This window comes from Pseudorca crassidens, chromosome 5, assembly GCF_039906515.1.
Source record: "Pseudorca crassidens isolate mPseCra1 chromosome 5, mPseCra1.hap1, whole genome shotgun sequence".
In the NCBI taxonomy this organism is placed as follows: Eukaryota; Metazoa; Chordata; class Mammalia; order Artiodactyla; family Delphinidae; genus Pseudorca; species Pseudorca crassidens.
Window position 1 is genome coordinate 120958307 of NC_090300.1, and position 25796 is coordinate 120984102.

General features: G+C 35.5%; 2 protein-coding genes across 7 annotated transcripts in view; both read right to left on the bottom strand.

The window, feature by feature from the left end:
• The window catches only part of NRIP1 (nuclear receptor interacting protein 1), a 118047-nt gene extending 102700 nt beyond the window's left edge, over window positions 1-15347 (bottom strand). For all 5 annotated transcript variants that reach the window (XR_010943779.1, XR_010943778.1, XR_010943777.1 and 2 more), the window contains exon 1: window positions 15221-15347. The gene's annotated coding sequence lies outside the window, so the exon portion shown is untranslated. The remainder of the gene's footprint in view (window positions 1-15220) is intronic.
• Window positions 1-25796, bottom strand: part of SAMSN1 (SAM domain, SH3 domain and nuclear localization signals 1) — a 455109-nt gene that overhangs the window by 414749 nt on the left and 14564 nt on the right. The window contains exon 2 of one of the 2 annotated variants that reach the window (XM_067739225.1): window positions 15221-15344. The gene's annotated coding sequence lies outside the window, so the exon portion shown is untranslated. Of the gene's footprint in view, window positions 1-15220; window positions 15348-25796 lie in introns of those variants that run through there. The other variant, XM_067739226.1, reaches the window with a different exon arrangement.

Here is a 25796-nt window from a genome sequence, read left to right on the forward strand (position 1 = left end):
ATATACTCTTTATATTAACTGATCTGTAAGGTTCTACCACTCAAAAACTCTGGTCTAAGCCTAGCTAATGTTGAACACCTAACAATAAAAACATTTGCTCATTAACTGAGCTGAGAGAAGTTATCACCCACGTATTTAAAGTTGTCCTCACGAATGACTTTCATTTCATGGCTTAAAGTATTAGTAACAGTCATAATAACAAGCCAAACGTTTATTTCCTCCAAAGATTTAAATCTCTCTGACTAAAGTTACAGTGCAGTTTTCTTGGATGTTTAAAATAATTTGTTGATATTGGTTAGTAAGCATAATGTATCTAGACTCATACAATGACTCTAAGAAGACATAGATTTCACCGCTTTAAAAATTCAACATCACAGCAGGCCAGCATATGAGGAAAAAGAATGGACGCAGGGCTTCCCTGGTGGCACAGTGGTTGGGGGTCCGCCTGCCAATGCAGGGGACATGGATTCGTGCCCCGGTCCGGGAAGATCCCACATGCTGCGGAGCGGCTGGGCCCGTGAGCCATGGCCGCTGAGCCTTTGCGTCCGGAGCCTGCGCTCTGCAGCGGGAGAGGCCACAACAGTGAGAGGCCCGCGTACCGTAAAAAAAAAAAAAAAAAAAAAAAGAATGGACGCAAAGTGAGGCGAAGAAGGACTCTAAGTGTGTCTGTCTACACTTGCTTGTCTGTGTTCAGAGGAAGAACAATTTAAGCCACAGTCACTTGAACTACTCTGACTGAAAAAACAATTCTGCAAACACAGTTCCTACTCTGGTTCTGAAACACTGAATTCCCATTCCTTCAACACCTAGAATGCTTTCAGAAAGGAAGCAGATGCTAAAAACTACTACCGCGAGAACAGTGGAAATGTAAATAGACAAGAGTAAAAACAAAGTGTGTGTGTGTGTGTGGGAGAGTGGTTGAGTGTCCTTTATTCATTTGACTAACAAATATTTATTGATCAGATACTAGGTGCCAGGTACAGTGTCAAGCACTATGGCTATTTTGGTAAATAAAGAACACAGCTTTTGTCTGTAAAAAACAATCAAATAAAGAACACAGCTTTTGTCTGTAAAAAACAATCTCCCACTCCATCAAAAAGAAGTACAACCACCAACGCAAGAAAAGAAAACATAAACATAAATTTCCTCTACTTGGTAGTTCCTCCATCATCTTCCCATTCTGAGTTGTTTATATATTAAATATACACATTCCATGTACTTCTTTTGTAAGGGTGAAAGATAACAGGATTTTCAAAATTTGTAAGATAATTACAAAATTAAAAACTAAAATTTTAACTAGAAAGAGTTCAGAACATCTTTTATGCTGGAAAATAAAATATTCTTAGTTCTATGGTTTATTTTTTCCTCTACATTTTCTCAATCCACATTTTTTCAAAAAAAAACTTCCCACAAAACTATGTAAGAGTACAATACTAATAATTTTGATGGCTGATATTCAACTGAAAACAGTTAGTAGTCTTAATTTGGTCACTAAGTTAAAAAGTTCTTAAAAACATCTCTTTTCCTTAATAGATAACATGACCTCAAATAGTTAATTTTAATCAATGTTTTATGTCAGAAAACCGTATTTCGTTAACTTCACAAATGCTTATAATCATCAAAGTAGTCTAGATAACCATTTAGAAATTTAGCTAATTTCATATTTTTCATCTTTATAATGAAAATAGTGATATTCATTCCTTATTTCTCAAGATTACTGGTAAAATTAAAGAACTTGTTGAATAAAAAAACAAACAAAAACAAAAACAGCAACAACAAAAAAAACCAAATGCTTAAAAATGTTTCTCCATTCACACATTTTTCTACAAAAGTACCTGGGAATAGTCGAGACCAATATCCATGGCCTCTGATTACACCAATCTTCCGTATCAGAATGTTTTTACAATGTATAATTAGTATATGCAGAACAATTACTCACACATTTAAATGGGAGTGAAATGTAATCTAAAAAATGTAAAGCTATATACTGATTTTAAGAACATAAAAGGAAACAATGGAAAACAACTTTAATTCCATCAGTGAACTATTTTGCTTGCTCTCTCTCCTAAATCAAGTGCTCTGATTGTAATCGAAGGATCAGGACAGGGACAGAAGAGGCAAAGGGCACTTGCAGTTCACACAGGGCAGGAGACTTGGACAAGAGGAATTTCTCCTCTACCCTCACAGTACAGATTTTCACATAACCTGAAGAGTGCAGCTACGACAACATCTCAAGAGTGCCTGAAAATGGCAAGGGGTCAAACCCCAATCATAGGTGCTTCAATCATTTTGTGAAATATTAAAACATTTATTCAATTCATATTAAGAAATCCCAAATTTTACACCATAAGTCTCTATCCGAAGAACGTTCACAGAATTAATATATATAAAAAAAAAACTGGAAGAAACATTGCAATTTCCTTTCCCACAGCAGAATCAAACAGTACAATATTTATACAACAAAACTAGTGAAAGAATAAACTAAATACATTTCTTAATTTCTTTAATGTAGTTTAAGGTGGTATAGTGGCTACCTTTTTTTTTTCTTTTTTTAATGAAAATCTCTTTCCTATTCTCTGCATCACGTTATGTAGGACCTTTAACAACATAACGTACTGGAAAATAATTAAAAATCATTTCCTAAACTAATTAGGTTCATAACCACCTCCCTGACTTCTCCCATTCATCTTGTGCTTAAAATTTTACATTACTGGCTAGAATTTCATCTCTGCCTGACACGTTTCAAGCAGTGAAACAGATTAGTGCCTCAGAACACTTTATAGTGTTTTGTTATCAATCAGGTTACGTTCCCAGCGATGCTTTCAGCAAAATGATCTTATTCGAATGAACTCTCATGGTCTGAAGTAAATAAAGCTGTAACCCACTGCTCTTGCATACTTTCCATTCATTTACTTCCTTTTTTAAACTTAGACTTATAGCACGTGCCATAGAAAGAGCGCGTGTTAAATATTCCTGGAGTGTCACAATATGTAATACAATAAAACAGATTACAACCCTACCTTTCTTTCACAGCAGTGGTGCCAAGCACAGGTACACCGGAGCAATCAATTTGTTCTGCAGACAGTAAGGCTTTCACAGAATACTAATGGAAAATCTCTTTTCTTTCTCCTTTGCCTTGACTCCCCAATGCCCAGGTCCCGACCAATACAAGGAAGAGGGCGGTATGTCTTCTGCTGAGATAACCACAACTACTAATCAAGTCTACGTGTACAAGGGCACAGGATTAAACCTCCACCAAGCTTGAGTCAGAGTTTGAGAGCAGCTAAACACATGCACAGCACGGTCAAAATTAAACACACAAACACACACACACACACACACACACACACACACACACACACTCATACACCATGCACAAACCATGAAAATACAGATGTGTCTACTTCAGTGAACTAATTCATCACACTTTTACCACTGATAGTTTTTTACCTCAGGGGCATAAAATTATCTCCCATAGAACTGAGGGCTTAGATTCAACGGTACCCAACAACAATTTTTTTTTTTTCCAGAAAACAAGAATCATGAACAATATTTTTTGCATTAAACTGTTCACTGTTTTTAAAAGAAGGCATTTTTCTAAATTGGACTATCCAATACAGTTTACATGGACTTACTCTTTCAAGTATTAATATAGGGTTAACAGACTCAGCAAGGATTCTTAAGAGTTTGCACTTAAAAAAGGGTATTATAATAGCTCAAATCCACTTATCCAAGAAAAACATGTATATTACCAATAGTGAAAAGATATCTAAAAGATCTTCATTTATCTTTTAGTTTTTACATTAAATATAATCCCATGGTATTTAACAAATATTTTCAGGTCTCAAAAAATTACTTAAAAAACATCTTTAGCATTTTGTAATTATGACGGCATGGTGGTCTCATTTATGATCTCATTAATCCAGAGTTTTGAGGTTCCTTTCAATTAAGCATTTTCACTTGGCTTACTTTTCTTTTATTCGAAATATGAAAAGGTATGCCAATCATTGAGTAAGTAGGGTGATGACAGAAGTTGTTAAATATTTTTTAACAATATAGCAATGCCTCATTTTTATGTGCCTGCCTTAATTTTCAAGTAACTCTTGAAAAGTACCGATAGTCAAAGGACTGCAAACTAAACAATAATTAAGAACAAAACACTCTGGATGACTGGAGAAAATTATGAGGAGGCTTTCTAAACCAGCTCTATTTTCATGTAAACAACTGCTTTAAACTGCTAAAATACACGTGTCTTATTCTGCACTCTTCCTTTTTCTAAAAAAAAAAAAAAAAAAATCAGCAGAACAATTAAGAAATACTAAGCCTTCTATGAAGTATTGCAATAATGTTTAACCGAGACTGATGCATTTGTCCTTGACACACTGACCATGTCATCAGGCTACTGTCATGTGATATCATGTCATTTCCCCACCTGGCTAGTGACCTTGTCCTCTAAATGACCTAAAGCTTCCCTCAAGTAGCAGGAGGCCCCTCCCCGCTGCCTCAGCAAGGTCGTATGGGTCAGCGTGTCCTCATCTATAATCCACCACCATTTGTCAGCGGGGAGGCTGGAGAAGGCAGGCTTGCTACAAGGGGAGAATGCCCAATTAGGCAGCTGTCACACAAAGCATAGGCTGCAAAATTATCCCCTGTCAAAAGAAAGAGCAGCTGCGGGTGCCAGTTACAGCAACCTTTCAACCCTTTAGGTACTGGAAACTACACAGAAGTAAATGAAGAACAATTAGCGATAACAAATCGATGAATTAGGACAGTAAATTAGAAATTACTAGCAGGTGAGCTTGGGTCATACATGACATAAGGGCATACCAGACTCCATGCAAGGGCAGGGATGCGCAGAATCGCACTACCCATTTCCTTGCATGTCGATTTCCCTCCAGCATTTTCTTCTGGCAAACCTAAAATCCTTTAAAATAGCCCTAAGCTAAAAGTGTATATACCTTTTTACTTTTCATGGAGGACCCAAATACACTGCTTCTTGACAGGAGAAAATCTTCCAGAATATTAAATCTAGTCAATTCTAAACCGTTCCTCTAATACAATCCATCAGGCTATCCCCTGAAACTTAGTTATTTGTTGGCCACAAAGTCCAAAATATCAGTTCAAATAATCACACTTAAAATATCATATCCACCTTCCTGAAGTATGTGCCCTGGATCTACTCTGGTCACAACGTACAGGGAGACATCTTCTTTAAGAAAGCAACAACCAAATTCTGAGAAAACGTATGTTAATATCATAATGTTAAAGTAAAGTTTCTCTACATGATGTGAGATGTGATTTTGTGTATAAAGGAATAACTGCAAGATGCGCTTCTATGTATGATACACACAAGAAAGTATCAACTATAAAATTAACTTCTCTGATTATTCTGCTCTAATCCTATAGAGGTGATATGCATTAAGTCGTAAGCTTAGAAAGCCAATTTACTTGGACTCTTTCCAACTAATGTCTGGTACTTAGCACTCACAGCTAACAAAGGAGGAACAAAATGGGGAAACAAGTCCCACAGAGGAGAGGGAGGCCAATATGGCTTTGTTTATGGACATGGTTTCATTGTGCCTCAAAAAAGTCACGTTATGTTCACAAACAACTTTCTTAAAGTCCATTTTAAACTAAAACTGCTTTTCTTCCCCCTTAGGAAAAACATGTGTGTCTTTTTACACCAGTTCTTTGAAAGTTGAGAAACCTGAACGATATGTGCTATATTTTCTAAAGACTCAGGGCAAAGTGATTTACTATAATTCCAAATCACAAATGTAAAAGTGAGGCAGAGAAGGTGAGGTGATAAAGAAGCATTTTATTCAACCCTCCCCAACACATTATAAATAAATCACAGTTGCCAGCAGAAAAAGTTTCTGATTCCTACTTCCTAAACCAAACCATTTGATAAAATTTCCAGGAGATAAATGTTGTGGGGAGAAAACTTCTCCATTAAAAGTTTATCCAAGAATTTGATTTATAAATTATGTTTCACCCTGTTAAAAAACGGCCATTTATAAATTTTCTTAAGTTTAGAACGCAACCTTCTAAAAGTCAGACTAAGGAATTCAAAGTAATGGCATATAGACAGGAATGAAGGAGTTAATGCCTTTAGAATTCAGCTTTCATCATACACGGGTGACTATCTCTTTAAATAATTTAAATCCTCTCCATCAACTACAAAGCTGTTTTGAAGCCATTTAGCTTTGTTCTTTACATGTGTTCTAATTAAGAAATGACCTTGTCATCACACATACCAGAAATCCAGGATTATTTCCTACAGCAAAAATTCACAGAGCCCCCAGAAAAAGAAAAAGAGGGGGAGAAAAAAAAGACTTCTTCCTCAGTTCCTCACTAAAGGAAGTTGTTGGCTGGCTGAACGCTGAAGCAGTTTCACCGCATAATTTTTTGTTGTTGTTGAATGTCACAGGGCGGGTTAGTGTGACCTTGAGCTGCATCAGCAGCACAGCAAGGGTCGAGATGCCTGCAGGCGCCCTTGTACTGGATTTGCAAGACAAAAACCTTCAAACTGGCTGAAGGACATCTTAAATCTCTTCAAAGGTTTTCCGAACTAATCTGGGCTGCTCTTAGCAGGATCTGTGCCAGTGTGAGAAGCAAAATTAAAAACAAGGTCTTTGACAGGATGTTGTCTCCTCTTAACCCTTTCCCAAGCAAAACAGAACAAATCACAAGCATTCTGGAGACACAGTTTACCTAGAAGCATTCTTTCATAACAAATTATGTAAGCAAGCAATCACAAAGGATGAGGCAGCTATTAGTCCTTAAAACTAAACCCTCCCATTGAATTCGGGTGGAATTTTTTTCTGGCTCATATTTTTGTGTAGTGAATGGAAGACTTAAAAGAGTCTATCTGTTATCTTTTAGATTTGCAGCAAGTGATAGGTTAACATTAAGAGAGTATATTTCCATCAACATTAATGTCTTGCATTTTTTTTAAAAGAACAAGCTTTTAGCTGGTTAAGTCATAAACGTCATGCATGTTGCATACAGCTTACTAAAATTAAAACAGGGAAAAAAATTACGTGATATGTTTACTAAATTCCTTATTCCTAGCATGATGAATACACTGGTAAGAGGGGGAAAAATCAGAATAGTGAAAGTGAACATACGTAAAACAAGATAAGGCAATCTCAGTCTTATTATAAGCAATCAGCAGAACACTTTTTTATTGTAATGTTACAGTATTTCCAATGCAGGCCAAAAGAGAGGGTATTAATACCAGCAGAGGGTGTGAGTCTTCCCTGCAATACCCTTAAAGTTTAATTTAGTAGCTACAGCTCTCAAGAAATAATCTAGGGGAACAAACAGCTATAATATTTAAAATGCAATAACTTAAAATTAGTGTATCTCCACCTTATGATGTTAGTTTCTCATCATCAGATATAAGACACGTCATAATTAGTTGTAAAGAGTATTTAGTGTAAGGTGTACCATGTATTAAGGTCCAATAGGTTGCAAATTATACCCATTTAAAAAAATAGACTGAGTTCAAGATTATGCTGAGTGGCAACCAAACTCACTTGAGTTCAGGTATGCCTTCCCAAATGGCATACAAATGGGGTAGGAAGGAACACCCAGTAGGTATATGAGAGTGAACAGTACATGTGAATTTTTCTTTAGTCACTGTGCAAAAGAAGACAGAGTTTATGTGCTAAATGCTACGGCTCAAGTTTGCAAAAAGTACTCTAGGAACAGAGTGGGCTGTAACTAAGTTTTCAGCTTATCTGTGTCTGTGCCCTAGGTGGTGGTCAATGATGGTTAAAAAAAATGAGTAGGCAGAAGGTTACAAAAACAGCACCTAAAGGCAGGGTATTGCTGAGTGTGATACAGGACGCGGTGGTCCAATGTGACTAGAGATTAGGCTGAAAACGCAATCAGGACCAAGGACTTTGAATCAAGGTCATGCCAAGGAGCTGGCCTTTATCTAGTGAGCAGTAGGTTTACGGGCAATGGTATGACTAAATGCATGTTAAAAGACAAAAACAAAAACAGAAGCTGTAGAGTTGTTGATGGCTTGGAGGGGAAAAGTAATTGAAGCAAATTAGTGCAAAGAAGAAAACACAGTCAAAATAAGGCAGGGGAAGGAGAGTTGAAGAAACAAGACAACTCTGAAAAACAATGAAGCTTGGTTTAAATATTTAGTAAGCAATTTATATCACAGAAATAGTGTTATAAAATAGGGTATTTTTAATACCACATTCATTAAATCAAAAAAGGAAGAAAAAAATTATGGTGACTCAAGCCCAGGTTTGTAAAACACTGTGGTAACATGACATAACGAATTTTCAAGAAAACTAAGAACTCTTGAGGAGGTATTCAACAAAGAGTCAGAATCAGAATTCTGTTGGAGATTTGAATTTTGTATATTTCAAATGGCAATCTTCATTAAGTATCGGGTAAGGATTCTGCTGATAAGGCAGCGACATGTACTTTTTCAGAACAGTGTGATGGCATAGCTCCCTTGGCTATAAAAGGGAGAGACCTGGCTTAAACCATAAGGTCGTTGTTGGAGCTCAGAGTTTCATCAACACTAATGAAAATAAAATTAACTAAGCAAACATTTACTGACTGCCTACTATGTTTAGGACACAGAATTAAAAAATAAAAAGTTCCCAACATTCTATCAGCTTTGTGCTTCTAGTTTATCACTCATAATGATAAATCCCCAAATTACAGCTCACACCATGACACCACACAATAAAAAGATAATGCGTAAACAGAATATTGAACTGTCAGTGAATTAACAAGAGTCTGAATGAGCAGCCATCTTGGTGTTCCCATGCAGCTGACAGGTACACACAATGCATTCCCAAAACTCTCCGGGGAAGAACCAGTAAGTACCCTTTTAATTTGAAGAGAGTCATCAAATAGTGTAAGAGACTAACTGTCCTGCTAAGACCTCAGAAAGAACTTAACGGAGTATCAGCCAAGGTAAGAAGGTAGGGAGTAAAAAAGAACAGGAGTCACTAGGGCCAAGTAACTGTCTACCAGAAAGCAGACAGCACTTTCAGAAAAGGAGAGCCAGCATCAGGGATCAGGCTGAGGCAAATGGAGGGGAAGGTCAAACAAAGGAGACCAGAAGAAAAGATTTCCAAGGGAAGACTTCTCACTCCCCTGAAAAAGATACAAACTTTACTTTGTGAAATAATTAAGAAAATGACCAAATCTCCAAACCCTCTGGAGTACAGAGAATCATCACAGAAGAAGTATTTGGAGGTTCACAAGTCATAAAAAGGATTAGCACTTAAAAGCCAAGGTACTCACAATTTTCACTGCAGCACTATTTACAACAGCCAGGACGTGGAAGTAACCTAAATGCCCATCGACAGATGAATGGATAAAGAAGATGTGGTACATATATACAATGGAATATTACTCAGCCATAAAAAGAAACAAAACTGAGTTATCTGCAGTGAGGTGGATGGACCTAGAGTCTGTCATACAGAGTGAAGCAAGTCAGAAAGAGAAAAACAAATACTGTATGCTAACACATATATATGGAATCTTAAAAAAAAAAAAAAAAGGTTCTCATGAACCTAGGGGCAGGACAGGAATAAAGACACAGATGTAGAGAATGGACTTGAGGACACGGGGAGGGGGAAGGGTTATCTGGGACAAAGTGAGAGAGTGGCATGGACATATATACACTACCAAATGTGAAACAGATAGCTAGTGGGAAGCAGCCGCATGGCACAGGGAGATCAGCTTCGTGCTTTGTGACCACCTAGAGGGTTGGGATAGGGAGGGTGGGAGGGAGATGCAAGAGGGAGGGGATACGGGGATATACGTATGCATATAGCTGATTCACTTTGTTATACAGCAGAAACTAACACACCACTGTAAAGCAATTACACTCCAATAAAGATGTTAAAAGATTAATTAAAAAACAAAAAAGCCAGGGTACTGACAGGGCATAACTAGGAATGATCTTACTGAGTATCCACAAATAAAATTACTTCTCCTTGAGTAAGCATCTCCTTCTTACAGCTGCCAAGCCAACACTGGTAATAGGTTCCAGCACATTCTATGTCTAGACATTAATAGAAGAGTGGGTAACATGATAGACCATGCAGACATATAAAAAAAAAAAAAGGCAATTTATTAATACTAACCCACAAACACAAAAGCTAGGTTAAAACATTATTGAAATAAAAATACAGAATATTCTGTTGGCAATTAAAGTGAATTCCTGTAAAGCAGCAGTTCTCAAAGTGTGGTCCAGGGACTCCAAGGGTACCCATGATCCATTCAGGAGGAACGTGAGGTCAACACTATTTTCATAACACTAAACTGTTATCTGCTTTCCTGTCTCTTTCTCTCATAACTCTACAGTGGAGTTTGTCTGGGGCTACAGGATGTATGGCACTGTGTTGATGGCTACTGGAGTGCATCCTTGTGTACTTCTGTGTTTTAAAATTTTTCTCAGTTTAAATTTTTAATATGGTAAATATCGGCTGATATGACCCTCATAAACAAAAACTCTCTGGGGTTCTCAATATTTTAAGAGTATGAAAGGGTCCTGAGACAAGAAGTTTGAGAACTGCTGCTGAGCCGCAACAGTAAAGAAGTGCTTCTTGAGAAGTACAATCTTGGTTCTACTCTTCAAATGAAATCTCTACTTCCTGATTCTCAAGAACTTACATTATAACTATGACAGATAAACATTGTTCTCTGTGCAGAAATGCTTCCAAAACTCTGGTGGGAAAAGAAAAGCATGACCTTTTAAAAAGCCTACAGGGGATATGAAATATCTCCCATCTTTCCATAGTCAGTGCTATTCTGAATTTACACGAAGTAACGACTCCACAGATATTTATAAAGAAGCTGCTGTGTGTTGAGAGCTAAGGAGAGAAGGATAATTAAGCGATAAACTAGCCTTTTGTGGACCCAATCTTGTCAGGAAAAAATATAATCAGTGACATAATGAGATAGTACTATAAGAGAAGGTATGAACAAAGCGGAAAAAAGCACAGAAGGGCAAATTCTTGGGAAGAAGATGGGGTGAGAAGGCAGGCAACACTTTTTTTAGTGAAGGCACTCCACAGAGGTGGCACGTGAACTGGCTCTAACAAAGGTGAGGCTTTGCCAATTTGAAAAGAAGTGAAAAACATCCTTTAGGCAGTGGGAGGAGCATCAGTCCCAGCAGGGAAGCACAGCAGTACACAGTATGTTCTAGAAACTTTAGGTAATCCACTTAAAGAACACAAACTACAAGTAATTAGAAACTTTTATACAATTTGACAAAGTAATTTGATGTCTTTTGAATTTAATGATGAAAGATTTGGATGTATAATTTGTATGTTTGTTTCTTAATTTCCCATCTGCCAGAGATAGAAGCTTCTTAAAAACACAATAAAAATGATTTACTAAAATAATGAAGCAAAAACAACAAAACAAAAACTCGCCCATCACCACAAATATTTCGAGAAGCTTAGTGGACAGGCTGCAAGATGGCAGGAATGAGGGAGTAGCAATAGCGGGAGATAAAAGCTTCAAGCTAGAAGCTTGCATAGATTGTACTATCAACAATCTCTCTATTAAGTAAATGCAAAAGAGAAAATAAATAGGGTTTGAAAATTACTAGTAGTCTCTAATCTAGAATGGGGAGAGTCTAATTATCTGAATAAAGTGCATAATAAGCTCTACTGTTAGAATCACACCAATTTCAGATGTGCAAACCACAGGCCATGTGGCTGAAGGGCAAATGTACCAGAGAATCAAGGAAAATTATCAGGTTCAACACGGTTAATTTAAGTAAAAAAAGACTACGGTCTGTGTAAGAAGAGAAAGTGAATTGACACTTTAATCAACACATTTTAAAATTATTTTAATTACCTCATTTGAAACCTTTCATGGGAGAGGGAAAAAAACCTTAGTTGACCCAGAGGCTTGGTATAGTGGGAATCTTCCTCCCAGAATAATGTTAGTTATGTCAATTAAGGTATTAAGTAAAAGACTTAGGGAAAATCAATTCTTCAAAGACATCAAATTCAGAAAAATGTTAATTATATGAATGTTTCCCATTGTAATGGTAAATTAGGATTGATTAAAGAAGGTCTGTTATTTTTCTATGGTCATTATGCTACTGGGATCGTTGAATTATTTTGATCAAAGGAGTAACACAGCAAATTGGAGTTTGGGGAAGATCTAGCGCCTGTGAGAGACTGGAGCAAGGACATCAGTATGGAGGCTTAGCAGCATAAGAGCTCCAGATGAGAAAAGAACTCTGAACCAAGATGCTGGTCATGGGAAAGGAAACTAAAGAGTGGGTGGAAGCTATGTCGGAAACTAACGATGCTTCATTTGAGCTGAACACCCAAATTTTCTTGCCCAGGTTGTCCACGAATCCAGGGAAACATCAGTGAGATAGCCAAGTTAGTTTACGGCAATTAACCCCAACCGCAGTGACTCACCCAGATTCTGGATTGATCTTGCTTTCACCAGTACCATGTCCTCATTGAAAACTTTGTATAGAAGTTTAAACACCTTTTTTAAAGTATTATTTCTTAAATTAAAAACCTTACTTTGAGGAGTGTTATATAAAGTTTGGGGAAGACTTTCCATGTTGACAATTAGCCTCACTTCCGACCTGCTAACCCAATCTGTTAGAACTCACCAGCCCACATTTTCATCTCTTCATATAGATACTATATAGGACATAAAAGTTTTAACACTTAAGACATCTGTTGAAATAGTCATCAACAACTTAACTGAACTAGGGAAAATTGTACAAAAAAGCACTCTACTCAGTGAGAAATCATGAGCTATAACAAAAAAAAACTCCACTTAGAAAATGAGTATATTCAAGTGTTTTAAACTAAACTGATTTATGGTCAATTACCTAATTCTACCCAAGATATTAACTTTTGTATTATCAATATTTATCAAAATTAGCTAATAAACGTTACGCACTGAGGTGAACAGAGCACAGAAAGCACATGGAGTCCTCTAAAGTACAATAAAGGGTGATTTTATTTTGTGACTTAGATGGGGTGACTATTTCTTTCAAAAGGGGGAGCTATCAAGTGAGTAAGGGAAATCTTGGTCTAAGATACTAAGAAGCTTTATAAACACTTCATGTTTCATATGGTTTGCAATATTCAATTAATCAAATCCTTTTCCTTTTTTCCTAATCATCCTCTTTGGCCTCTCATTCAGGACATCACTATACCTAAAAATATAACACGACTGGTTTCAAAGTGGAGCTGTATGACAAACAAACTATAGTAAAACCTTATGAAATATATTAGTCCAGAGTCTTCAACTGTACTCTGTCGTATACTAGCTATACGACAGAGTACTGGACTCTGTATCTGAAGGACAGTATCTCTGTCCAAAAGGACTAGATACTCCTTTTGGAGACTGACAGTCCACTGGCTAATGTCAGTTCTAGTGAACAGGTATTATATACTATGATGCAACATCTCCCAAACTTATTTGACCACGGGTTCCTCATTCAAAAGGAAAAACTGTTTAACAAAACACACTTTCGAAAAAACACACTTAACATATTCACTTTTAAAATCTTGAAATGTTTTAAAATATATATAAATGATATAGATAATCACTAATAATTCAACTTTAATTGCTTTCAAAGTTGTTCATTGTGTATTCTAAATAATCCATCTTCTATCTGGAAGAAAGATCTAGATTTGATCATTTTTCAAGGACAATTTATTGGCTATGTATATTTACCATCTGGCTATCTACAATTTATTTACCAACTGTTAAAAGTGGTTGGTGCTTACCACAAAACAAGGGTGATGAAAATTAAGAACAACAAACAAGATATAATTATATCTTGCTGGTCACAAGAATATGCATAATTATAATTTTCATTTTAACAGAATTAAAAGTTGACAATTGGGGTTCAATATCAACTATGTTTCAACAAATATAAAAGCAGATTTCAGACTATCAGACATTACCACATAATTATACCTGAATGAAAGAACTTTTAATATTTATAAATAAAAGTTAGGTAGATTTAAAATCTCAATTTAGAGGAAAAAATAATAAGTGATAATGTGAAAAATGACTAGCAACCAATAATTACTAATAGTTTTATAGCATTTTTATTTAATAAGTATAATGTTTTAAAGATTTCCTTGCTGAAATTACAAGAAAGAATAAGCAGAGTAATTAAAATAAGAGAGAAGTAGAATGATTAAAATAAAAACTTCATCACTAGATTTTCTGAACATAATCACAACAGTGAAGGAAAAGGAGTTAGTATTATCACTGTGCCAACCATATTATGCTTACAGGTAGAGGACAAATCTGGTTCAAAGTTGCCATCCCCCTTTTGAAACATCATGGCCCATTAAAACACCATGAATTTAGGATAGTCTATCTGCTATCTCTCTTCCAAACAACTAATTATGAGCACAATAATCAATCACTGTGGCTTTTCCCAGTTTACTTGTAGTTCTTCTGCCCATGCGTGAGCAGCATAAGGTCCAAGAGCTTAAGACATGACCGATTCATTTAGGTTGTAGCTATACCAGAAAACAAGCAAGTTAATCCAAGTAGAATTAGCCACTCACTCATCTCTTTCTGTTGCATTGCCCACCTACTTATGATAATTTAATCAGATTTTTAAATCATTTCTCAGAAATGCTGATACAGTATCATTTGCCCTGTAAGAGGTAGCCATTTTATATAATTCAAAAAGTAATCACTGACTTATACTATAATAAGCCCACAATAACCAAATATCCTTCTATTTTTCCTCCAAACAATAATTAACTTTTTTATCTGAAATCAGATTGCTATTTTCGGTTTTCTATTAACTATCCATTTTCCCTTGTTTTTGGTAAAAACAAATTAAGCATCATCAACATAAATGCTATTCTTTCAAACATCTTAATCCCTATCTCCAGAAGTAATCTACACCTGTGAATTCTCAAGAATATTGCTTGTGTTCTTCTCATGGCATTTAACGTCTTTCTGCTGTTTGATTTTATTTACCTATCTATATTTATTCTTTCCCTGTAAGTTCCTTAGCTATGAGAGTGTATCCTATTCACTTAAAAAAACAAACAAACAAAAAACACTGCCTAATGAAGTAATTTGCACAGATAAAGCACAAAATACAAATCTGGTGATTATAAGCTAATTCGTAACTAAGAAAGGACTGTCTGAAATATATTAAAGTCACGATGATTAAGCCTTATGAACTCAGGAAAAATATTCTCACCATCCGTCTCCAAGGATTGAGTCTCTGCTTTCTGAGAAAGGAAACTGAGAAGGCTGTTGAAAAGTAGCTCTGATGCCATTTGGAGTCTTCAGATTCCCCACTCCTCCTTCAATCTAGTGTGTATCTTAAGAAGAGGAAAAAGATAGCTTGGCATCAATTCCAAACCAGATTCTGGAATATCTTTTGTGAAGTTCTGTAAACTTTTCTCAGTATCTTTTCTTGTTCAAGTACAATACAGAAAGAGTCATTTGACAGAAAAATACGGACTGTTTATGAAATATAAATTGATCACTAAAGGAAAGCAAAAGGTTTTTGGTTTCTAGATAATACATTTACTTGATAAAAGTAGATGCTTCAAGAAAACAAACTGTGAAAAAGGTTTATAGTTGCTAGGATGCACTTATTAACCTTTGTTAATTTCAAATTTCTATCAAACGAATTCAGTTAAGTTACATGTAAAAATTCTAAATCCTCCCAAGGATGTATTTCCAAAATTTTTTTAAAAAGGAAGAAAAAAAATAGCTAGTTTCTTTCATATTAAGCTTTGTCTGTTTCAAAATACTACCTATGTAACCTTCTCAGCACAAAATTCGGTAATAAATATCAAATGTTTTATGTCCATAGGAAGACTTGTACACCAATGTCCAAAGCAGTTTTATTTTTAATAGCCAAAAACTGGAAACAACTCAAATGCCCATCAACAGGTGAATGAATTATGGTATATCCGTACAATGGAATATTTACTATTCAGCAACAAAAAAGGATATATTATTGATATAAACAACAATATGGATGAATTTCAAAACAATTATGCTGAGTGCAAGAACCCAGACAAAAAGGAATACATAGTGTGTGACTCCATTTGCATAAAAATGTAATAAACGCAAATTAATCTACAGGGAGAGTAAACAGATCAGTGGTTGCCTGGGGATAGCAGGGTGGAAAGGTACAAGAAGAAGGGATTACAAAAGAGTATTATCTTAATTGTGGTGCTGATTTCATGGGCATACGTACACACATGTCAAAAGTTATCAAACTGTATGCCTTAAATATATGCAGTTTATTATATGTCAATTACATCTCAATGAAGCAAAAAGAAATCGTATTTCTTAAAATGTTGTATACCCCTTGATGTAGCAATTCCAAGTGTAGGATTTATCCTAACTGGAAAAAAAAATAGAGGATATGTACAAATATCTAGCTATAAGCATATCATTATGTACTACATAGCCATTAAAATGTTATATAAGGTAATTAAGTTTCATGGAATAATATACTATATCATATATTAAGTGATAAAAATGGGAAACAACATTATGTTTAGCATAACTGAATTTTTGTTTTAAAATTATACAAAAATAGATATAGTAGTTATTTTTGCAGAACTGATTTTTTCTTTTCCTTTTTCCTGATTTATATTTTCTAGTTTCTTTACAATAAGTGCATATTACTTTTGTAATAAATAAAACAAATTAAAGGATGAAAATAGCAACAGCCTACCACTGTCCACTCCCTAGTATATGTATAAAACAAACACCCCTAGGATGTAGTGCACATTACAGATTTCTGGGTTATCATGTCACCCTCACCAGCGACCTAACAAACAATATCGAGAAAAGGGCAGGTCTGACAGGATGAACTGGAGTCACAATTAGTAAGCTATATGCTTTACCAGTTACAATGCACTTCATGGACAAGACCTCACTGAATCTCCATAACTCAGTGAAACAAGCAGAGAAGGCATTACCCCATTTTATGAAGGAGAAACAAACAGTGTGCAGGGCTGGTTAAGTGTCATGCCCCAAATTATAGATCCTGGACTCAAACTGAACCTTGACTATAAATCCTGATAGGAATTCTGAGAGAGCAGGGAAAAATCACTTCTGATAATCTATAACTACAAGGCAGTACTTTACCCGTGAACTTAAAAATAACCATATTTACAATCAATTTAGTATTTCTATTAGAATGCGCCAGGGGCCTTGGAAATGTCCTAAATTCCCAGTCCCCAATCTCAGAATCTATACCCAAGACAACCCCATCTTGCCCCTTGTCAACATTATAATTGTTCAATTTTTAGTCACATTTCTTTCCTTCTTGAAAAAAACATGTATTACCTTTTGTTTTCAAGCTGGAAAAGAAAGTAACCATAACTATATTTATGGATGATGGGAGGAGTAACCTACAAGTTGATGTCAAAAGGTCTAACTTAATTTACTTTAAAATACCACCTTTTGGGGCTTCCCTCGTGGCGCAGTGGTTGAGAATCTGCCTGCCAATGCAGGGGACACGGGTTCGAGCCATGGTCTGGGAAGATCCCACATGCCGCGGAGCAACTAGGCCTGTGAGCCGCAACTACTGAGGCTGCGCATCTGGAGCCTGTGCTCCGCAACAAGAGAGGCCACGATAGGGAGAGGCCCGCGCACCGCGATGAAGAGTGGCCCCCACTTGCCACAACTAGAGAAATCCCTCGCACAGAAACGAAGACCCAACACAGCCAAATTAATTAATTAATTAAAAAACAAAAAGTTGCAAAATGTAATTTAAAAAAATAAATAAGTAATAAAATAAAATACCACCTTTTTGGCTGTATCTTTTTTGGCACATGAGCAGACAAGAAATAGTCTCTAAACAGGCATATTCACCAAAGGAAACGACCAATTCCTGACAAGAGTAAAAGTAAATACCTCCAGAGGAGCTGGTTGGTATCTGCTGACAAAGCCTTGAAGCATAAGGAACCCTTCCTGCTACCACTCTTACCAGCACTCCCGCGACAGTGAGAAACTTAAACAAAAGGTAATGACAGCTCTCATATACTGGGCAGTTACTATTAACAGACACTGCACTAAACCCTTTATATACAACCCTATGAGATGATGATTATAATCCTCATTTTATAGATGAGGAAACTGAGTTTAAGTTACCCCAAATCACAAAACTAGTAAGAACTTAAAGTGGAATTCAAACTCTGGTATATTTTACTTGAAAACAAGACAGGGCCTTGGCAGTTCTCTGGAGCTGACTTTTTTCTAGTACTACTGACTTTTTTCTAGTACTACTCACTTACCATAGTCTCAATTTGGGTAGTGCAAAACACCTGGCAATAGTACATAAAGTTCACGAGTCTACATTTTTCCATGCAGAGAGGAAAAAATATTCAGTGCCCACAGTTTATGTCTGATACTTTGCCACATTCTAGAATTGTTTTAATGGTTGGTCTCTATTAAAGCATTATTATAACCCTTTTGAGCTAAACATATGACCACAGGAAGGATAAATTAGAAGAATACTTAAATAAAAATTAGCAAAAGATAATATAAAATAAACCACTATCATAGATTATTAGTAAATGGAAAAATTAGCCTTAAATCCAAATCAATGAAATATGCCAGATGTGTTGTAAATCATGTAGGAAGGAAGCATGTCTATGAATAATAAAACATTCAAATAACTTTCTTATAATTATACTGTGGAATATTATGTAATCATTAAAAGATATGTTTCCAAAGAATATTTAATGACATGATACGATGATCAGAATATGACTGCCAAGAAAGCAAGATACTAAACTATGTATTTGATATTAGAACAAATTATAGGGGCAAGGCACTGTGCTAGGTATTGGAATTACAAAGTGAACAGGACAAGTGCAAACCCTAGTGCTGAACTACTTACTCTCCACTTTATTCTCTGTGTGACTTTAAGGCCTCCAGGTTTTTTAGATACCAGCTTTTCCTCATCTCCTCACAGTAGCTTTTCCTCACCATTTTATACAAAGTAGCTGCTTCTTCTCTCTCTCTCTCTCTCTCTCTCTCTTTTGTTTAAACTCGTTATTTTGTTTTCTGTTTCCTTCCTTTCTTTTTTGTCTGTGTCTACTGAGCTAATCATGCAGTTTTGTCCTACATTCTTTTGATAAGGTATATTACATTAGTTGATTGTTTCAAAGTGAAATAATCTTTCCTTTCTGGGACACATGCCTAAAACTGATACCATACTTACTGGTGAAAGACTGAATGCTTTCCCCCTCTAACACTGGGGAAAGGCAAGGATGACCGGCTCTAGCCACTACTATTCAACACTGTACCAGAGATTCTACTCAGTGCAATCAGGCAAGAAACATAAAGACATACAGATTGGAAAAGAAAAAGATAAAAAACTCTTTATTTGCAGGCAACATGATCCTGTACGTAGATTATCCTAAGGAAGCAAATAAAACAAAACAAACAAACAAAAAAGCTATTAAAATTAAGAAAGTTTTGAAAGATTGTAGAATACAAGATCCATGTATAAAAAGTAATTGCATTTTTATATACTAGCAAAAAACAATCCAAAAATGAAATTTTAAAAGTTCCCCTCACTCACAATAGTAGCAAAAAATAAAAGACTTATGAATAAATTTAATTTAAAAATGCAAAAGCCATACACTTAAAATCCAAAACACTGTTAAAAGACATTAAAGGTCTAAATAAACAAAGATCCATTCCACGTTCATGGACTGGAAGACTCAGTCAGTATTGTTAAGATGGCAATTCTCCCCAAATTGATCTATCAAAATCCCATCATGCTGTTTTTTGTAGAAATTGATCCTAAAATATATATGATAGTCTAAAGAACCTAAAATATCCAAACAATATTGAAAAGGCAGATTAAAGTTGCAGGACTTCACCTAATTTCAAAACTTACATAAAGCTCTAATAACCAACACAGTGTGATACTGGCATAGAGATAGACATTTGGATAATGAAACAGAATAGATAGCCCAGAATAAATTCTCACATTCATGGTCATTTGATTTTCAACAAATGTGCTATGGCAATTCAATGGGGAAAAAAGTCTTTTTAATAAATGGTGCAGGAACAGCTGGATATTCACATGTAAAAAATAAACTGATAAATAAGTATAAACATTTACCTCACAACATACAAAAACAGTAACCCAAAATAGACCATAGCTCAAACTGTAAGAACTAAAACTACAAAACTTCTAGAAGAAAGCATAAGGGAAAAAAAAAAAAAATCTCGTGACCTTAGGTCAGGGAAAGATTTCTTAAATATGACAAGAAAAGCTCAATCAATTAAAAAAATGGACTTCATCAAATTCTCTAAAAGACACAATTTAGATAAAAGACAAGTCCCATAATGGGAGAAAATATTTGCAAATATTTTCTCTATATATTCTTTATCATGTATACATGGTAAAGAAATGGTATCCAGCATATTAAAAGCCTTAGCCCTCAAGAATAAGATGATAAATCAATTTTTAAAAACAGGCTAAAGATTTGAAGACTTCACCAAAGATACATGAATGTTTAGTAAATACACAGAAAGATGCTCATCATCACGACCTATCAGAGAAATGCAAATAAACCTACGAGATTTCATTATACACCCACTAGAATAGATACATATTTTTTTAAAAGACTGAATAATTCAAAGGTTAGGGAAGATAGGGAGAAACTGAAACCTTCACACATTGCTGATGAGACATAAAATAAAATAGCATAGCCTCTTTGGAAAACAGTTTGGCAGCTCCTTAAAAAGTTAAACATAGAGTTACTATATAACCCAGAATTCTTACTCCTAGGTATAAACAGAAGGGAAAACTTATGTCCACACAAAAACCTATATATGCATGCTTACAACAACATTATTCATAACAGGCAGAAATTAGATGCAACCTATGTGTCTATCAACCAATGAATAACAAAATGTGATAACATTCAATACAACGGAATATTATTCAGCCATAAAAAGGAATGAACTACTGATATATGCTACAATATAGATGAATCTTGCAAATTATTACGCTTAGTGAAAGAAGCCAGTTACAAAAATCATATATGATTCCATCTATGTGAAATGTCCAGAATAGGCGAATTCAGAGACAGAAAGTAGATCATTAATCACCTAGGGCTGAAGATGAAGGAGGATAGGAGTGACTGCCAATGGGTATGGGGTGCCTCTTAGGTTCATGAAAACGTTCAAAAATTCAATGGTGGTGTTGGCTGCACACCCGTGTGGCTATAAAGAACACTTTAAATGCGTAAATTTTATGGTATGTAAATTATCTCAATAAAGCTGTAAAAAAAACACGATGATTAGCTAGAAATTATTAAAATATCAAAAGTAATTTCAGAGTAGAAACCTGGACTTCTAATCTGACTTATTTGCTTTTGAGCATGTCTGACATTTCATCTGAACAGGTTTTAGTATTCAATTAATTGTAACTAAATATAAATCACATAAGAAAATCAACTGTGTTTTTACACACCAGTAACAAACAGAAAATAACATTTAAAAAACATCCAACAAGAAAATGTGTCTAAAGAACAAAAGTAACTTGTAAATATTGCAAATTCTATATGGAGAAAATACCGGAAGACATTATTAAATGCAACCTAAATAAATGGGATGACATACCATGTTCCTGATAGAAAGACTCAATACTATAACGTGGTAATTCTCCTCAAACTGAACCAATACATTGAATGCAATGCCAATCGAAATCCAAAGGTTTTATAAGATGATTCTAAAATTTACAACGGGACAGCAAAAGCCCGTAAGAGACAAGCCATCCAACAAGAAAAAGCATACTGTACAGAATGTGCTCTACCTATATGGAGACTTATTTTAAAGCTTTACCCCATTAAGTTAGTGGGCTCCTGGAAAAGAGACAAACTGACCACTGGAGAAGAAACAGACCTTCACACATAAGGAAAATGATATTTAATGAAAGTTGCATTGCAGATCACTGAAGTAAGGAGGAATCATTCAATAGTGGTGAAACAACTGGTTATCCATTCGGGGGGAGAAAAAGAAATTGGATCTCTACTATATACTATATAAAAAATAAATTCCAGAGGAATTCAAGTTTTAAGGAGAGAAATCAAGTCTCTAACATTTTTAAAACAAAATATAAGAGATACCTTTATGAACTCAGAGTAGCAAAGGTTTTCTCAGGACATAGAAAGGGTTACCTATAAAGCATATGATTAATAACTTCAACTGCATCGTACTTAAAAACCTCCACTCATCAACAAATACAACAAAGAAAAAGATAAACTACAATACCACAAAGCATGTTGCCAAAAAAGATTTTGGTATCCAGAATGTATGTGTGTGCATGTGTGTGTGCGTGCGTGCGTGTGTGTGTGTGTGTGTGTGTGTGTGGTATAACATTTTAATTAAAAATGCAAAGGAGCATCCCTAATAAGGGGAGTCAGAGCCCAAGCAGGATGAGGCAAGTGTCCGTGGTGGAGGGAGGGGACAATGTGGCGTGGGAGTCCACACCCAAGCTCTGGAAGGGTGGTTTAGGGTGAGCAGAACCCTGCATGGCAGTGGTCCAATGATGGGTGTCAACGCCTGATCAGGGTGCCCATAAAGAGATGCACGATGCACCGTGCTGTGCAATGTAGGAATCCAAGTGGGGTGAGGAGGGCTTCCACATAAGTGGCTTTGAAGCTCAAATAGAATTGTGGGGTGGTGGAGGGAGACTGATCAAATAAGTAAGTCAATTTAGGATAACAATAGGCAAGTTCCCCACTGTTAGAGAGGAGGTACAGAAAAGGGAAAAAATGTGGTTTAACTCTATAATATGGGAATGAAATTGGAGGTAGCAGTATGGTTGAGGAATGACATGTCAAAAGGACACAGAAGCCAACTTGAAGGGGATCCCACCGGCTAACTCAGGGTAAGATGAGCATCAAAATAAATAACAACAGTAATGCATTATAGCTCATTGAATAAAACACAGAATCATGTGCTCACAGTGATACAAATAAATTAATTAATTAAATGAGAGTTTGACCAGGACAGGGATATTTACAGTTCCAAAGCACCTTCACACAAAATAATTACTAATTACAGAGGAAAAATGAGTAATTTAACAGTAGAGAAACCTGGCCAACATCCTCTGAATCAAGTAATCCAAGTGAACTTCAACAGTAATAGGTCAAAATGAAACCAGGTGCCACCTTACAAGATGAGAAGACAGTGTAACATCTGTGATATTCCTGCCAAATATTCATAACCTACATCTACTCATAAGGTAACAGCAGACAAACCTAAAGGAAGAGACATTCTATGAAATAACTGGCCTACATAGTCTTCAAAAGTGCCAAGGTCTTGAAAGTCAAACAAAGGCTGAAGAATGGTTTCAGATTGGAAAAAAAGACTAAAGAGATGTGACAAGTAAAATGCAAGGTGTGATTCTAAATTGGAACCTTTTACTATAAAGGACATTGTTGGGACGACTTCTGAAAAGTGAATGAGACCTGAGGATTAGATGGTAGCAATGCATCAGTGTTAATTTCTTGATTTTAATGGTTTTTATTGTGGTTTTTAGGATAATGTTCTTGTTTGTAGGAAATATACACTCATTTATTTAGGGGCGATGGAGCATCAAATCAAATCTTCAGGGAAAAAAAAATGTATCTTTACTGTACTTGCAACTTCTCTGTTAAGTGTGTTATTTTAAAATTTTAAATTTAAAAAAATAACTGCATTTAATGTACGATCTTAAGTACATAATGGACAAAAGACATGAACAAGCATTTTGTGTAAGAAAAATACCAATGTTAAGTATCACATGAAAAGATGTTCAACCTCATCAGCAATCACAGAAAAACAAATTAAGACCACAATAAGATGCTATTTTGCAGCCTCTAAATAAGCAGAAGTTAAGAAGCCTGACAATTCTGAGTTTTAGCAATGATCTGGCTCAACAGGGGGTTCTGATACATTGCTAGTGGAAGGTAAAATGGTCCAAAGACTTCAGAAAACAATTTGGCATTATTTCATACAGTTGAACATTCTCTATGCTTCTACTCTTAGGTATTTCTCCTCAAGTCTTGCACATGTACACCAGTACACATACAAATGATTGCTGATACACAGACACATCTGTATCAATGTATAGATACAGCAAAATAGATATATCAAAAATGAATAAAACGAGCAAACAAAAACCCAACAACAATAACCCAGATGTCCACCAATAGGACAGAAAATAAATTCATACAATGGAATATTACTCAGCAGTGAAATAAATGAACTACAATTACATTCAACAATATAAATAAATGTCCAAGAAACACAATGAATGGGGAAAAAAAGTCTCAGAAGACTACACACAGTATGCTACCAATTTTACAAAACTTAAAAAAAAGTAAAATTAAACAGCATATTATTTAAGAAACCATGTGATAATAAAAAGAAAGTAAATGATTAACACAAAACTGAAGAGTAGCTGGGGGTCAGGGAGGGCAGTAAGGGTAAAGGTATAGGCAAGGAGAGGCACAATGCTGACAGATGCAACTGTTATTAGTAAAGTCCTGATCCCATGCTGGTTGGCGGGTTCTCGGGAGATCACTTTGATATTGTGCTTCATAATTTAAATATATTCCTTGTTTATATCATTCATGTTTACATAATAAAAAAGTAAGCTGCTATAAGAGTTTTACTTCGACAAGAATCTTGTTTAGGTAAGCATCTTAATCATTTGCACACATGAACAAATGCTAACTGCTAGGCAATAGATTTTGCAAACTCTCCTTTTTTTAAAAACCAAAAGCAAAGGAGAATATAAAGAAATACACTCTAAAGAACTTGAAAGCAAATTTGTAGATTAAAAACTTATAGCTTGGTCGATCAAAGAATGAGTCTAATTCATATCTACCATCAATTTGGTCGCAAATGAAACTAACATTAAGTGCTTGCTTCATTACTGTAAATTTGCAGAACTCTCTCATGAGAGATGGTCATTTTGCAAAAATTACTTAACATGAGAAATAGGTAAACTGAAGTAATCCAGTACACTTCATGTTCTGAACAAACAGATTTCCCCTCTAAATATACACATTTCCCCTCACGGGTCATATAGGCCAAAGGTCGTATATTCAGCATGATTGGCCAAAAGTGTGATGAGAAAAGCCTAATCCATTTTAAAGAGCGGTATTTCTTTGCTCAATAAATAATTTCGTGTATTTATTACACAGTACTTTTATCTGACAAAACAATTATAATTTGTTTCCTCAACAACCTCACATTATGGATAGGGCACATTTGATCAAGCGATGCCTACTACTTCATGTCCCGTAATTTTTTTTAAGTTTTTAAATAAATTAGAAATGATAATGTTCTAAATCAAACTTTCTACCTAAATATTTCTTGAGCACCTATAATATGAAAGGTACTTTACAAGGTGCTTCTCAGCATTTTATGTGATGCACGCAGATTGAAAACTGTAGCTAGGTGCGGCATCCTTATTAAATGTAAATAAGTGCAATAATCCAAGATGTCAATAAAGACATCTTGGACTAATTCCTCTTCAAAAGAAAAGCCATTCTTATGGATAAACTCGCCTAAGGTATACTGTACTGATCTCTCTCCTGACTTGGATCACTACTGAATAATATGCCTGTGCATTAGCTATAGGCTGCACAATACTGAGGAAGTTGGGGTGTGGGAGGATAATCTGGACAGTTAACAGCAGAACGTCTTTAGAAGGATCACTTATTGCATCATGTTCAGAGTAAACAGACATACTCTATATCCGTATCATTGGTCCTTGTGGTGTA